The 13,139-nt window shown below is 41.3% G+C and overlaps 1 non-coding gene and 1 pseudogene across 1 annotated transcript; one reads left to right on the top strand and one right to left on the bottom strand.

Annotated features, from left to right (window-relative positions):
- Nucleotides 1-13,139, bottom strand: part of LOC105865388 (WW domain-binding protein 11-like) — a 28,547-nt pseudogene that overhangs the window by 13,664 nt on the left and 1,744 nt on the right.
- LOC142870297 (U6 spliceosomal RNA) lies at nucleotides 3,512-3,617 on the top strand. The gene has a single exon (XR_012918727.1). It is a non-coding gene; the product is annotated as a U6 spliceosomal RNA (small nuclear RNA).

The raw sequence follows: 13,139 nt of genomic DNA, 5'->3' as shown, positions 1-13,139 counted from the left end.
GTGTCCAGAACATTTTGTGGCACATAAATTGTACATAGTAGGGACTCAAATATTTATCGAATTTATTGATTTAAATATTTATTAATGAATCAGGAGCAAAAGTGCTGTATTTAAATAACTTGTCACTCCTGAGCTATCTCTGCACCTAGTTTTTTTTTTTTTTCTCTCTTTCTCTCTTTTTTGGTAGTATTTGCTAATGGGTCCAATATGGAAAAGATACTTGACTACATGGCTGTACAAAGTCTAGAATCAATAAATGAGATTAAAAACTAGAGACAGTGTGGTATAAAAAACAAAAAGGCAAGTCTTCCCTTGTCTTTCAACAGATGTATGCCTTGGAGAAGTAATTTATTTCCCCTGGCTACAGATGTCTTATCTTTTGAAAGGGGATAGTGATAGGGTCCTGTTTGAAGGAGCTACAGCAGATGGGGTCTGGAGATTTCTTTCTACACTAAGATCCTTTGAAATTAGAACTCAGTTGGTAGGCAATAGGGAAATGTTGGTTTGGCCCTATGTTAAATGTAAACTGAGTGTGGAGCTTAGGGCAAGTCTTTTGACCTCTCTAGGCCTCCAGATAATTTACCCACAATTTATTTGACTTCTCTTTGAGGTCAGGCCTCAGTCTACCTGCAGGGATGGGAGGAAGCCACGTTGACCAGGTGTCCTAGTGTTTTCAAGACCTTAATTTCTGTCCCTTCAGGACCCAGGTCCACCTGTTGCTTGGTGAGGCTTGAGGCTAAAAAGCAGGTTCAGCAAGTATTTTCTGAGCACTCGTTGTGTGCTGGGGATGCCACAGCGAGCAATGCAGACGAGTTCTCTGGACTCACATTCTAGGGATCACAAACAGACAATAAACGGGCACATGGAAAAGAAATCAAGACTAGTGTGATATGCAATATACTAAACAATATATTATTTATTTGGCCTTTGCCCTCAGTTGTGGCCTAGCGCTCCCAAAACCCTTGTAGGAGAGGGTGGTTCACCCAGCAAGAGCATGGGAGCTCCACAGCCCTGCCCCATGCCTTGCCTCAGTAGCGTTTCCACTTGGCTATTCCCAAGTGTATCCTTTATAACAAACTGGTAACAGTAAATGAAATGCTTTTCTGATTCTGCAGGCCATTCTAGCAAATCTTGGAACCCAAGGAAGGGGTTGTGAGAACCCTTGATTCATAGCCAGTTGGTCAAAAGTATAGAAAGCTGGATTTGTGACCGGCATCCTATGTAGGAACTGTCTTTGGGACTAGGCCTCTATCCTATGGACTCTGTGCTAACTCCAGACGGCTCATGTCACAGTTGAGTTAAATTGTGGGATGCCCAGCTTTTGTCTGCAAAGAATTAGAAAGTTGCTTAGTGTGGAAAAACCACCTGGTTTTCCTGATATTTGGTGCCAGAAGTATTCTGTGAGAGTATAGAAAAGAAGGGTGGCTCTCTTCCCCTGCTTTTAATCAGTGATAAGTGCTAGGAAGGAAACAGAAGAACGCTATCGTAGAAGCTAGTGGGTAAGAGCTATTGGCTTTACTTGGACCAGGGAAGTCGTTTCTGGAGCGTTTAAACTGAGCTTTAGGGGATGGGGGAAATCCAGCCATGGGACAAGCATCCCAGGCAAAAGAAAGGCCAGCACAATGGTGAGGGCCATGAACATGGGAAAGGCCAGCGTTTTCTGGGACCAGCAGCCAGTATGCCATTGGGTAGTGACTGAGTAGACAGTGGCATGACATGAGGCCATGAGGCAGTCAGGAGCCCCTTCATGTGAGTGAGGCCTCAGGGGCCATGGCTAGGGTGAACAATTGTCCCAGTTTGCCCAGAACAGAGGGTTTCCTGGGATGTGGGACTTAAAGGGCTAAAATTGAGAAAGTTCTGGGTAAAACAGGCTGAGTTAGTCACTTTAGCCATGGAAGAAGTTGTGCTTTACTCTGACGGCAGTAGGCAGCTACTCAAAGGTTTTAAGTAGGAAATGATACATAGTGAATTTGTCTTTAAAAGTCACTCTGGCTGGGTGCAGTGGCTCACACATCTGGAGGCTGAGGCTGGAGGATCGCCTGAGGGTGGGAGTTCCAGACCAGCCTGGGCAACGTAGACAGACTCTGTTTCCACAAAAAAATAAAAAAATAAGCTGGGCATGGTGGTGCACACCAGTAGTTCCAGCTACTCAGGAGGCTGAGGTGGGTGGACCCCAGGAGTTGGAGGCTGCAGTGAGACATGATCATGCCACTGCACTCTAGCCAGGGTAACAGAGCAAGACCTATCTGTAAAAAATAATAATAATATAATAATAACAAATAAGATACTCTGGCTTTTGTGTGATGAATGCTTAGGAGAGGAGCAAGATGGAAAAGGGGATGACCAATTAACCAACGACGATACTCTTCTGTGTAAAACAGGATAGGGTTAGACCACAAATGACAAGATGTGAATGGTTACAAGATATATTTTGGAAGTAGAATGGACAGGACTTGGGAATGTGTACGAGGAAGGCAAAGGAGTTAAAGATGACATTTGGACTCTGGTTTTACTAACCAGGTAATTGGTTTTGCCAATAGTGGGAAATCCAAGAAGAACCTGGGGTGGAAGTCAGGGATAGGCAGGGATGGAGGTACCTAGAGTTCCACTGGGAGGAAAATGCGATGCTCAGAGTGAAGACACTCTATTGTTCATGGTCAAAGTATTTTGTAAGCATTATCTAATCAGTTCTCATAATGGATGTTCTGAGTTGTTAATTATCTGAATCCCATTTTATAGGTCTGGAGAAGAACAAGTGTCAGTGATTTGCCTCAGGCTACAGTAAATTACAGAATTAACAGTCACAGCAATTAATCGCTGGTAGTCTTATGCTCTGCCAATCTTTTACGAGAGTAACTCTTAGGATGAGTAAATTTTGGGAGAGTCAGGCATAGACTTTGAGTTCAATAGACCTAGGGTCATGTTTTGGTTTTGCTTTTTATCATTTATGTGAGTGACATGGGCACATATATAATAAGAATATTCTTGAGTCTCAGTTTCCTTGTGTATAAAACAGTAATTCTTATCATAGAGAGTCAAATGCTAAACATGTTCTTACTTTATGCTGTGCCCTCTGCTTAGAAACAATTTTGCCCAGAAAACTGTCATTCCATCAGAGAGAACTTCTCTGATCACCTACGATAAATTAATAGCAGCCTCCCTCCATGGAAAGGCACTGGCCACTCCACTTTGACCTAGTTTGCTTTCTCTGTGTAGCACTCATTACCATCTGATCTATTATATATTCATTTTCAAAAGATTAGGGATTTTGTTTTGTTCCCTGCTGTATTTACCACATCTACAGCAATGCCTGGCATATGTGAGTGCACAATAATATTTGTTGTATGTATGAATAAACTAAATGAAATTGTGCATATAAAATACTTGGCACAATATCTGCTCATGGTAGGAACTCAATAATTGTTATCAGTAACTATATCAGAATAGGGATTGGACAACATATTTAATTTTGTGTATTTCTTACCTAAGAAGTTATGATAACAGTGCTTTAGTGCTCACTTGGGAAGCACATATATGAAATTGGAATGATAAAGAGAAGATTAGCATGACCTCTGTGTGAGGATGACATGCAAATTCGTGAAATGTTCCATACTCTTTTTAAAAAACAATGCTTCTTTATACACTTCTATTAAAAATAAATCCTTAGACTATTCTTGAAAGTATATTTACCAGTATTTACCAGTCTTGTACTTCATTTAATTCATGTACAGAACGATAGTCTTTGCTATTCCTTGGTAATTCTTATCATCATTTTGTGGATAACAGTCATGTGGGCCATGAGAACAAACCATTTAATGTGCAATCTCACAAACAGCACACACATGAACCATTTAATGAATGTATGTGGCACATAGTTGACACGTGGGCCTCATTGTTCTTATTTTTTCTTGTCTCATATGTTCATTAGAGTATAAATTACACATGTTATTTTATGTTTACACTATTGTAGTTGGCCTACTACTCCATGATAAAATTTCTAGACTCTGTTCAAATGAACATTGCATAGAAGCAATCAAAATAACTTTTCATTTGAGCTGCTACCACAACTGTATTTTAAAATAGTTCTGTCTCTCTTACAGTACTTCAAATAATAAAGTACACTGAGATGTTGGCTAATATGTATGAAATCTTTCTTAGGGCATCATTACAAAGGCTGTCATGCCAACATAATCTTTCCGAGGTTACTAACAGTGTTTGCAATGGTTATTCTGGAAAACAGACATATAATCTTGCAGTGGAGAAACCTTAACCAAGCAATCAAGATGAATATCACCCGGAAATTATGCACCAAGGACATAACATCACTTGCACGGTATTCCTGCCAGAAAGACAAATTTCAATCTAATCATTAGTAAACATCAGACAAACCCAAATTGTGAGACATTGTATGAAATAATTAGCTGGTACTGAGCAGTGTCAAGGTCATGAAAGAGATGCAAAGACTGGGCAACTGCTGCAGATTGGAGGAAACTAAGAAGACACACCAACAAAATGCAACCTAAGAGTCTATGTAGGATCCTGGACATTAGTAGAAAACTGGTGAAATTCAAATAAGGGTTATTGTTTTGCTAACAGACTTGTTAACTTCCTGGCTTTAATATTTGTACTATAGCTATATAAGATGTTGACATTAGGGGAAGGTGGGTGCAAAGCAGTCATGAACTCTCTGTGCTATTTTTACTATATTTTTCTGTAACTCTACAATTATTTAAAAAGAAAAATCAAACAAACAAAAAGAACTCTGTGTCTGACTTTAAAGCCTTCACTCCTAACCACCAGAATACACTTTGAATGCTGGGTTCGAGCTACATTGGCTTCTGGAAATGCACCGTAAGACACCTGCCTGGTGTCCCAGAGCTAGGCCCTATACTTGGGCACCAGGAAATAAGTAAATAGGAAAAAGAACAAGAAATAGTTCAGCTACAATGAACCTATTCACAGTTTTTCAATCTGAAAACCATTAGAAAGAATGTCAGCATTCATACAATAGCTATATTTATGTGGCATTTACCAGGCACTTCTTTAAGCATCTTACAAATTTTAACATATTTTGATTCTGAAAATGGCACTCAGTTAAACAAAATTTTAACCACTTAGGTACGAGCGTCAACCTTAGTCGATAGCCGCAGATGAACGCGCACAGCCGAGCGTTAATAACAAAACTTGACTTTTCTAATTTTTCACTTATCAAAATAAAATTGTGAACATTTAAAAATAACATAATAAAAACATATATGGGCCGGGCGCGGTGGCTCACGCCTGCAATCCTAGCACTCTGGGAGGCCGAGGCAGGCACGTTGCTCAAGATCAGGAGTTCGAAACCAGCCTGAGCAAGAGTGGGACCCCATCTCTACTATAAATAGAAAGAAATTAATTGGCCAACTAATACATATAGAAAAAATTAGCCGGGCATGGTGGCGCATGCCTGTAGTCCCAGCTCCTCGCGAGGCTGAGGCAGGAGGATCGCTTGAGCCCAGGAGATTGAGGTTGCTGTGAGCTAAGCTGATGCCACGACACTCACTCTAGCCTGGGCAACAAAGGGAGACTCTGTCTCAAAAAATAAAAACAAAGCACATATGTATATGTTACCTATTCTGATTTACATGAAAAGTAAAGCTGCCTGTAAAGTAAAACAAGCTGTCAGTGCTCAAACTACAGCCTGTGGGCCACATGCGGCCTCCCACCCCCCCCCGGACATTTATCCAGCTGCCACCAGGTGGGTTTTTTTGTGTTTTTTTTTTGAGACAGAGTCTCACTTTGTTGCCCAGGCTAGAGTGAGTGCCATGGCGGCAGCCTAGCTCACAGCAACTTCCAACTCCTGGGCTCAAGCGATCCTCCTGCCTCAGCCTCCCAAGTAGCTGGGACTACAGGCATGCGCCACCATGCCCAGCTAATTTTTTCTATATGTATTAGTTGGCCAAGAATTTCTTTCTATTTATAGTAGAGATGGGGTCTCGCTCTTGCTCAGGCTGGTTTCGAACTCCTGACCTCGAGCAATCCACCCGCCTCGGCCTCCCAGAGTGCTAGGATTACAAGCATGAGCCACCATGCCCGGCCCCACCAGGTGTTTTTGCCGCTGCTGCCTTTCCTGCTTAGCAGCCGACTCTTCCCAGGCCCACAGTGCACAGGTGTGGAACGTGCCCACACTCTCCGACGGCCCTGCAACCGTCTGAGGGACAGCGAACTGGCCCCTGTTTAAAAGGTTTGAGGACCCCTGCTTTAAAGCTTTCTTCATCACACAAGAGCAAAACGGAGTCGTCGTCAATGCACAGCACAAACCATCGTGGGGACTGTGAGCGCTGGCTGTGGGCGAGGTTTTGTGGCCGGTGAGCGCCAAACCGAAGTGGTTAAAAAAATTTTAACACATTTAATCCTCACACCAACTCTCTGAGGGTAGGTAGTACTCATTATCCCTGCTCTATAGATGAAGAAACTGAGACACAGGTTTTAAGTGATCTGTGTAAGGCCACAAGACTGACAGATGGAGAAGCCAGAATGCAAACCCAAGCAGACAGGCTCTGTAGAGTCCATGCACATATTGAAGTTACTACACTGCCCCCACATAGTTTTTCTGTTATTTGGAAATTTTGTTTTGAGTTACCTACAGTTTGGGAAGCACCAGCATCTGTCAGGTTTAGGGTCTTTACACCTGTTATTCCTTATGTCCTAAATAACTGTGTCTGATGGTGATCTGGGGAGCAGTTCAAATTCGTCTTGCCAGCGCCCTGGGCCTACAGAGTGCTAAGGCCTCGGCTGGGTTGGCTCACTGGCCTACCTTTGCCCCAGAAACCTGGAGAGAAAAGATTCCCTTTCCAAGCTCAGGGTTCAGTTCTCTATTTTAGGAGTGGGTTTCTTTTTCTGTAAATAAAACCCAAGCCAACTGTATTCTATATAATCAGTGGATTTTGCAAAGTAGGGATTCCAGCTCCTTCTGATATTATCAGAACTAATCATGCAAACCAACAGGCTCCTAAAACTATGGGTAAGTCAATTCAATTAGAAAAACAGAAAATACACTACTGTCATGACAGCCAGAGCTGGTACAGGAAAGCTAAACTTCTATTCATGAAGTCTGATTTATTTAGAAAAAGAAAAAGTCAGGTGCCATCCGGTTGGGATTTGTATTGACTGTACTGAAGAGTACATAGCCTTCGTCCACTCAGGGGTGACTAAGCCATTATTTCACTCTGAACACAAAGCACTGTTGCTTTGCACACCCCTCATTGTAATTAGCTCATGTAGAAAGGGGATGAAGAATTGAACAGGAGAGGTCCTTGGCTGTAGGCCAAGTGCTTAGAATTATTTATTTTATTTTGGTTAAGGAAACAGAGGATAGGAGGGCCATGTCTAATAGCATGTTTCTTCATGGGCCCCTAATTTAGGTGCAATTCAATAATAATTATGCACTCTTCCTTTTGAGACCAATAGGAGTTTGCTTCCAAGAGACTCAGATTGCACATGCTAATTTGAGCCAGTGATGATGTGCTAGTAAATGTCTAATGACCAGCTTCAGGGAGGGAGAGGGCTGATTTGTCGTGTTTGCCAATTTCCATAGTGTAAATATTTCCACACTGGCTGGCTTCTAAGCTACTAATCTGACATCACTGAAGGAGGAGTTGGGAAAAGATGTGAAGTAGCACACCATTTCTATTATTCCCACCATTCAAATACAACCAAGGTAAATAACCTTAAAAACATAGATAACAGTAAACTGTAATAAGATAATGAGGAAGTGATCATTTTGAATATTTATCACTTCATTTTAAATGTAATATGTTTAATTGTAAATCTATATAATTTACTTTTAATAATGGCTGTGTTTAACAACTGTCTCAACAACTTTCTGAGAAGTCAGCCCTCAGCTTCCGAGGCAGAGGCCGCTGTGTGGCACAGGGCCAGGAGGAGCACAGCGGCCTGTCGCTTCGAAATGGAGCTGCCCATTCTCACCTGGAGCCCCTCTTTTCCATGCCATGAGAATAGTTATTTTAGCATGCCATTCCTTATTATAGTCTATAGGTTACCTTATTCAAGTTTCTGATTTTACAAATGAGGAAAGTAAGTCTCAGAAGAGTCTAATAATAATAATAATGATAATTGGCATTCATTAAACTCCTATTCTTTCAGTTTTGCTGGTGGCATAAAGATTGGGAAAAATGTACTTTTGTGGCTGGTTCATTGTTCTTATTTTATCTATGGAAAAATAAAAGTTCTGAAGAGTTGGCCACTTCATTAAATGAGTCAAGTGATCTACAATGAACCTGGGCTTCTCATAGGCTTTCCAAGGTGCTCTTAAGAACGGACACATCTCCAGATCTGGGAAAAAGTGATTGTCACAAAAACTAATGCCTTTTGTTTCCTTTCTTAAATGGAACAAATGCTCTATATGTTAATGATATGGTGGTTTGTATATATCATAATAACTTTAAAATGCTTTTAAAAACACATTCACAGAGTATGTCCAAGGATGTTCATTGTGTTGTTTCTAAAAGCAAACAAGGCCGGGCGCGGTGGCTCACGCCTGTAATCCTAGCACTCTGGGAGGCCGAGGCGGGTGGATTGCTCGAGGTCAGGAGTTCAAAACCAGCCTGAGCAAGAGCGAGACCCCATCTCTACCCTAAACAGAAAGAAATTAATTGGCCAACTAATATATATAGAAAAAATTAGCCGGGCATGGTGGCACATGCCTGTAGTCCCAGCTACTCAGGAGGCTGAGGCAGCAGGATTGCTTGAGCCCAGGAGTTTGAGGTTGCTGTGAGCTAGGCTGACGCCATGGCACTCACTCCAGCCTGGGCAACAAAGTGAGACTCTGTCTCAAAAAAAAAAAAAAATTAAAAAAAATAAAATAAAATAAAAGGAAACAAGCAACTCTGGGAGGCCGAGGCAGGAGGATCGCTTGAGCTTAGGAGTTCAAGACCAGCCTGAATAAGAATGAGACTCTGTCTCTACTCTGTAGTCAGTCATAGCTACAGAGTCAGTCCTAGACTCTGTAGTCAGTCTTAGCTACTTGGGAGGTTGAGGCAGGAGGACTACTTGAGCCCAGGAATTTGAGGTTGCTGTGAGCTAGGCTGATGCCACAGCAACCTAGCCTGGGTGACAGAGTGAGACTCTCTCAAAAATTAAATAAATAAATAAATAAATATAAAAATAAAATCAAACAAGCAGAAACAATATAAATATGCATCAGAATGGATTTAGGTCAATAAATTTTGGCAATTCCACAAATGGAATATTAACAGCCTTTTATAAAGAGTGAAGCAGATTCAAAAGCACATACAGAAACAAGTGACATCTTTAAGTTAAATTGTAACTGAAGAAAGCAGGGCAGAAAAGTGTGATAGTATGTCACCACGTATGCACAAGGAGAAGAGAAAGGGGAAAGGTGCATGTGTGTGTATGCTTGTCTTTCTGCTGAGTCTCTCTGAAAGGTTTAACACACAACACACACAGGCACACACCCAGCCATTACCTCTTGGAGCCTGGGGGATGGGAATGGAAGAGAGATGGCATTTCTACAGCATAGCATTTTATACTGTTTGTCCTTTATCCATGTGCATACATTACCTGTTCAAATATAACTTTAAAAAATTACTTTCACATACATTATCTTTTTCCATCTTCATTATGACCTTATGCTGTAGGCTGGGCAGATTTTATTCTTCCCATTTAGGGATGAGGAAAAGGAAGCCCACAGCAAAGTGACTGGCTCAGTGTTACCAACAAGTTAAGAGGCCAAGGCCAGGTTGAGACAGCCTGTGCTGTCAGGGTGGGTGGGAGTGGACTCCAAATTATCTCATTCTTAGCCTGAGGATTAATCGTTGACTAATAAACAAGGGAAGTTATCTAAATCAGTCCTGGACTCTGGAACCAGGTGGCCTGGGTATGAGTCTGGGCTTGGCCGCTTACTGCTGTGTGACTGGGCAGTTACTACGTAGCCTTTCTGAGGCTCAGATTTCACTGATGTAAAATGGGCTTAATAATATGAGACTCTAGGTTGTTTTGTGAGGATTAAATGTGTTTATACTGGTAAAGAGCACTTAGTTCCTGGCACAGAGTTTATTATAGAAATAGGCATTAAATAAATAAATATACACCAGTGCCCTTTTGGTAAACATCAGTGTTTACCAAAAAGTACCTTTTTTTCTTGACTTTGTGTTTCCAAGCTGCCTCCTATTCATTCTTTGGGAGTAAAGACTGCAGCTTCATCAATTTCATATGCTCCACCATACCTGGCACAGAGCCTTGTTGTATACAGTAGGTATACTATAACTAGCATTTAGACTCTAGACCCAAAATATATGCTGCTTGAAGTCTTGTAAACACTGCTCCAGTATTCCCTGTCATTGACAATCAGGGTTTTTAGAACTGTTTTTCTGGTAGTAAAATATAAATTTAAAAATGTTACCATTTTAATGTGGTTTTTTTGAGACAGGGTTTCACCATGTTGCCCAGGCTGGTCTCAGACTCTGAGCCCAGGCAATTCTCTCTCCGTAGCCTCCCAAGTAGCTGGGATTACAGGCATGCGCCACCACAGATGGCCCATTTTAATGATCTTTAAATGTACATTTAAGTACATCCTCAGTGTTGTGCAACCATCACCACTATCCATTTTTAAATTATTTTAAAAGGATACCCACAATAGTCGACACCTGTTTGTTTATTGAAGAGGTAACACATGCAAATGGCAAAAGTGTGAACAGTCTGTGAGGGTTTACAGAAACAGAAAATCTTCCTATCCCAGAGATTTAGCCCTCTCATTTCTCCTGTCCAGAGACAAGTACTAATCATTTCTGTGATCTCTGTATGGTGTGAGAACATGGACACTAGAGCCGCCGGGCCCAGGTTCAAATCCTGGCTCTGCCACTGACGAGCTGTGCGCCCTCAGGCACACCACACGGTCTCTCAGTGTCCTGTAAGGAGGGATGGTAATAGCACCACACTCCTAGGATTGTAAAGATTTATAAGTTGGTATGTGTAAAGGGCCTTAATTGTGCACATAGAAAGTATTATTTACTTCCTGTGAATAATACTCTGGGGTTATAATTCTCCCAAATACCTTGGGAGAATGCCTTGCACACAAATGTGATATGCAAATCTGTATTGTCAAAGTAAAACATTAATGTGGCAGCACTGAAGGAGGAAGAATGGGCTGAGGCAGCATCATATGCTGAGAGATCACTGTATGGAAAGCAGAAGATTCATGTTCTGCCTGTGCCGCTAATGAGTTTTCTGGCCTTCACACTACTTCTCTGGGCCTTTGTTTTCTCACCTGTGAAATGGGAACATTTGACCAGATGAGTTCTAAGGTCCCTTTCACATTTAATGGCCTGTGCCTGTCTCTAGCAGGTTTGAAAAGTGTCAGGACTTTTTAAGGGAACTTAAGAAATTGGTGTCATTAGTGGAGAGGGAGGAGGGCTTCTCAAACAGGTACCGATACTTTGGGGGACCGAGACTCCCAGATTGACCGTGCCACCTGCTTGAGTTGTCTGGTTTCCCACATCCTCTTTTAAAGGCGTTACGCTCTGTCCCTCCACACCAAGATTCAATTGCAGGTTAACATGGGCCAGTTCTAAAAGCCCAAAGGGATTCTTTTTTTTGTCCCTGGTAACTCAAAGGGACAGTTTGCTACCTATTTTATTCTGATCACAATCCAGAAGTATTGCACTGATAGATCAGTGATTCTTTTGCTTGATCTGTTGATGAAGTAGAATTTGTTAGCTAGTAATCTGGTTATTTTCTGATAGGCTTGGCCAGATGGCACTTTCAGTTATAAAACTGTTCAGACAAAGAGGTTTCACTATGTTCTACACTTTGCAATGTTCCTCACATATCAACATTTCTGCACGTGCAAACGTGTTTCTGGCCCAGAAACATAGACATTCAGTGATGAAACCTGGTGAGGGAAGCTCCTAGTGTTGGCCCGGGGTCATCACCTATGTCCTGTTTGATTAAACATTCAAATAGCATATTTTATATAATATATATATATACTCACACACACATATATATATCCTGCTTGTATACTTTCATTATGAGCATTTAAAAATTCACCATTACTTTTGTTGTTATTACTGCACTATTACTATTATTGTTCTATTACTAATGAATATTGGGCCAGGTGTAGTGGCTTATGCCTATAATCCCAGTGTTTTTCGAGGCCAAGGCAGGAGGATCGCTAAAGGCCAGGAGTTTGAGACCAGTCTGGACAACATAGTGAGACGTCACTGTCTCCACAAAAATTTTTAAAAATTAGCCAGGCATGGTGGTGCGCACCTATAGTTCAGCCACTCAGGAGGCTGAAGCAGAAGGATCACTTAAGCCCAGGAGTTTGAGGCTGCAGCAAGCTACAATCTGCACCACTATACTCTAGCCTTTTAGAGACAGAGTGGGACTCTGTCTCTAAAAAAGAAAAAAAAGGAAGAAAGAAAAAAATAATATTGTACAGAACATTTATACATTGCCATTCACAAAGTGTGTTTTAAATTATTACCTTATTTGATGTATACTATTATCCTTTTGGGAAATATGGGAGTGTAGATAAGAGAATAAGTTTCAGAGTTTTACCAAACTGTGTTCGAATGCCAGCTCTGCCCTTTCTAACTGTTCCTTAGACTTGGTGAGCCTCAACGTCCTTCTCTGTAAAGTGGGGATAGTAACATGTAATTCATACAGCTGTGGGTAGCTGTAGAGACAACACAGCGTGGCTCAGCTCCTAGCACATAAAGCAGCCCAGAACGGCAGTTATTTCTACTGTTATTCTCATTATTCTCCTTTTCTAAATGAGGAAACTGGGGCTCAAAAAGATAAAGAGATGTGTTTGGGGCTGTTTTTGCTATAGTAATAAAGCCATGATTCAAACGTAGGTCTTCTGGATTCCAGACCTGCCTGAGTGCTTTCCACAGCATGCCATTGTCATCCAAAAGCACTTTTTCATTGCACTAGGGATGCCTAGCATGTTATTTGACTTGTTAAAAAGATAGTTGCTGTTTTAAAATAAATTTTATGTGCTATTTCCCTTATTCTCTTCACCTCTTGATAGTCTTTTTTCTTCTTCTTTCTCTTTCATTTAATATAACCCAAATGAGGGAGTTTGAAATGCATAGCAATAAAAACAGTTCTTG

This window comes from Microcebus murinus, chromosome 3 (assembly GCF_040939455.1).
Source record: "Microcebus murinus isolate Inina chromosome 3, M.murinus_Inina_mat1.0, whole genome shotgun sequence".
Classification (NCBI taxonomy): Eukaryota; Metazoa; Chordata; class Mammalia; order Primates; family Cheirogaleidae; genus Microcebus; species Microcebus murinus.
This window is presented reverse-complemented; position numbering and strand designations above follow the sequence as displayed.